The following is a 3,780-nucleotide window of genomic DNA, read 5'->3' on the forward strand; positions in this document are numbered from 1 at the left end:
ACCTCCAGCTCTTGGGCTTAGGTGATTCTCTTATCTCAGCCTCCCGAGTAGCTGGGACTACAGGCACACGCCACAACGCCCAGCTATTTTTTTGTTGCGGTTTGGCTGGGGCTGGGTTTGAACCCTCCACCCTCAGTATATGGGGCCAGTACCCTACTCACTGAGCCATAGGCACTACCCTGTTATGGCTTTTTTGTTTGAAATATTGCTGATTCTGTGTTCCATTTTCCAGAAGTCAAGAAAACCATTTTCTATCTTTTGAGTTATTTATAGCTTTTCAAGCAATGTATGTACTTAGGAGCAGAATTTGAAACATGTATTTTTTCTCTCTCCTTAATTTCTCTGGAATTTAAAGGCCACTTGTAAGTATTCTTAAATTTCTGATAATACAGTTATTTGCATAAGTTCAATAAGAATCTGTTTTGTTCTATAGAACATAATGAAGGCACTGGTTGTTTTACCAAGGCTTTGACTGGAACAGCATTTCCAGAGGTGTCCAGACTGTGTTAAGGAATTAAGGTTGACTTTATAAGGCCAATAAAAAAAGCCCTTTGAAAAACTGGCCAGATACCCTTCAATAACGTTTCCTGATCTGTGGTAAGTAACGAGGGTCACTTTCTGACAGATCTGGGAATCAAAATATGATTGGAAACCTCAAGAGAAGAGGAGTTTCCCCAGTGCATACAGGTATCTAATGGCACAGATGAAACCTGGGCTTGTGGAAGGTTTTCAGGTCTTAACCTAAGATTCCTTATAAAAGGTTCCAGCAAAGCCAATTTTAAAGGCAAGGAGGGCCTAGATACCTAATGATTATTATTATTGCACTTTATGCAAATAATCACACCCAGTATACTGAAGATACTGTTTATTTTAGCAACTGAGTTGGTTCTGCTGTAATTTGTCTTTGGTGGAAGGGGAAATGAGAGACAGAAAAATAGTTCAAGAAGAAAAGAGGCTGTGGCCTACCTGTATTAAATCCCAGCCTTGTCTGTACTGTCATCTCATAAAATAAGACATAACTGTTTTACTAAACTCATTTGTTAAATGGAACCAAGGAACTGGCCAAAATGTATAGAATTATATACAGTAATTATATTTGCCCTGAAGCCTTAAGATTCAACAAATCTCACCTGTTGGCTACACTGGAAACATTTGTGCAGTATTAAGTATTATCTGCTGTGTCTAAGTGTTGCTCAGAGAAATCATCCCATGGTTTAGGTTGCTACTCTGGTTTAAATTTGACAATGAACTAGCTTTCATAACAGAAATAATGCAGGTACATGTGAAACTTACTAAATGTAGAATGTAAATGTCTTAACACAATAACTAAGAAAATGCCACGAAGGCTATGTTAACCAGCTTGATGAAAATATTTCAAATTGTATATAAAACCAGCACATTGTACCCCATGACTGCATTAATTGCACAGCTGTGATTTAATAAAAAAGAAAAAAAAAACAAGAAATAATGCAAATAATAGCTAAAGCTTTGGATATCACCTGGAAACTATATGTAACTTATAGGCCTTAAAGCTTGGGCAGAGTAAAGTGCATGAACAGGGCCATAAGAACAGGAATTGGTAAACTCTGCCAGGAAGCAAAGCTTAATTAGATACAGGCCTTGCTATTGGTGTTGTTTAAAGAGGCCTCTGTCAATCCTCTGCAATTTAGCAGGGACTCCTAAAAGAACTGGGAGAGACTGAATCGAATAGACAAAAAACCCTTAGAGTAGCAAAAAAGATCTCCACTTGGGTAATTAACCCTGTTCTGTTTAGTCTTTTGTGTCTGTACATTGTTTTTCTCTGGGGAATCAAGGGAACCAAGTCTAGATCCAGGATCAGAACCTGTTCCCCCTCAAACCAAGGTAGAAAGGACTTTACACCATCATCCTGACCACATGCACGGCAGCGAGGATAAAAAGAATCCTTACCACTTGGGTGGTGTCTGTGGCTCAGTGAGTAGGGCACTGGCCCCATATACTGAGGGTGGTGGATTCAAGCCTGGCCACGGCCAAACTGCAGCAAAAAAATAGCCAGGCGGGGTGGCACCTGTGGCTCAAAGGAGTAAGGCGCTGGTCCCATATGCCAGAGGTGGTGGGTTCAAACCCAGCCCCGGCCAAACTGCAACAAAAAAATAGCCAGGCATTGTGGCGGGCGCCTGTAGTCCCAGCTACTTGGGAGGCTGAGGCAAGAGAATCACCTAAACCCAAGAGTTGGTGGGGCTTAGTCCCTACAGCACTCTACCCAGGGTGAAAAAGTGAGACTCTCTTAAAAAAAAAAAAAAAAAAGAATCCTCACCTGGAATCATCACAGCTGGGTTGGCTGAATAGAGCTTCACTGCCCCTTGGGAAGTAAAGGTGACTTTTTTGTTGTTATTGCAGTTTGGCTGGGGGCCAGCCACCCTTGATATATGGGACTGACGCCCTACTCACTGAGCCACAGGTGCCGCCCATAGAATTTTTTTTTTGTTGGCCAGGGCTTGGTTTGAAGCTGCCACCTCCAGCATATGGAGTAGGCACCCTACTCCTTAAGCCATAGCACTGCCCAAGTAAAGGTAACTTTTTTTTTTTTGAGACAGAGCCTTAAGCTATCCCCCTGGGTAGAGTGCCGTGGCCTCACAGCTCATAGGAACCTCCAACTCCTGGGCTCAAGCGAGTCTCCTGCCTCCGCCTCCCAAGTAGCTGGGACCACAGGCACCCACTACAACGCCTGGCTATTTTTTGGGTTGCAGCCGTCATTGTTGTTTGGCGGGTTCGGGCTGGATTCGAACCGGCCACCTTAGATGTATGTGGCTGGCGCCTTAGCCACTTGAGCCACAGGCACCGAGCCAAGTAAAGGTAACTTTTAAGACGGTCAACATGCCCTGCTCCAGCCACATACTGGGAGCTGGCTGGTCAATGCATGGCTGAAGCTTGAGGAAGCTCTTAGAGGGACTTGTCTTAATTGGACTTTGAACTTTGAGAAAAGGGGGAGGGATATCACACAGGGAAAAGTAAGAACTCGTATGTATATTAGCCTCCACCACAGTACTATTAAGGTCTGGGTAGAAAATCTGAGAGTCGTCACAGTCCCTGAAATCTAAGTGCTGATCCAGACCAGGGAAACAGAAAAGCCAGGTGAGTCTGAAGTTTGCTGCCTGCAGCGCAGGGACTGCAGCAGAAGAAACAAGGGGAAAAAACCCTATAAAACAGATCAGAAACAGATCACTTCTGTGTCTTAGTTCAAGCTGATATTGAGTTCCCAAATTAAAATATATTGGAGTCTCAAAAGGGGAAATGAGAGAGGATTCAAGACAGAGAAGAGCAAATTGAAAACCTATTCAATTGGTCCCCTGGTTAACTACTCTCCCGTCCACTCTTGCAGAAACCCTCATCCTGCTCCTCTTAGGACATATGTAAGAGTGAAGAAGAAGTAAAAGTTTGATCAAAGATTTGAAGTCCCCCAACATCAGGAGTAGGGAATGAGATGGTGGCCTGCTGGGTCAGGGGCCCAGCTCCCCAATGCCCCTTCCCCAGGAAATAGGGATGGGAGGGGAGGCTGAGCAGGGGACACATGGGATGAGGCCTTGAAGAACACACACAAGATAAGGCCTTGCTGACTTCATAGTACACACACAGGCAGGATAAGGTCATGCTGACCCTACTGATGTTAAAAATGTTTCTGCTTAACTATGATTTTGCTTAACCAAGTAACTGCAAGTGCCATACTATACGTGTTGGTTGTGGAGTCCTGTGGCTTGCTTGCTGGCTCTTCCAACCTGTAAAAGATGTGCATTAACCCTG

The sequence above is a fragment of the Otolemur garnettii genome, unplaced genomic scaffold, assembly GCF_000181295.1.
Source record: "Otolemur garnettii isolate 467f Iridium unplaced genomic scaffold, OtoGar3 scaffold00245, whole genome shotgun sequence".
NCBI lineage: Eukaryota > Metazoa > Chordata > Mammalia > Primates > Galagidae > Otolemur > Otolemur garnettii.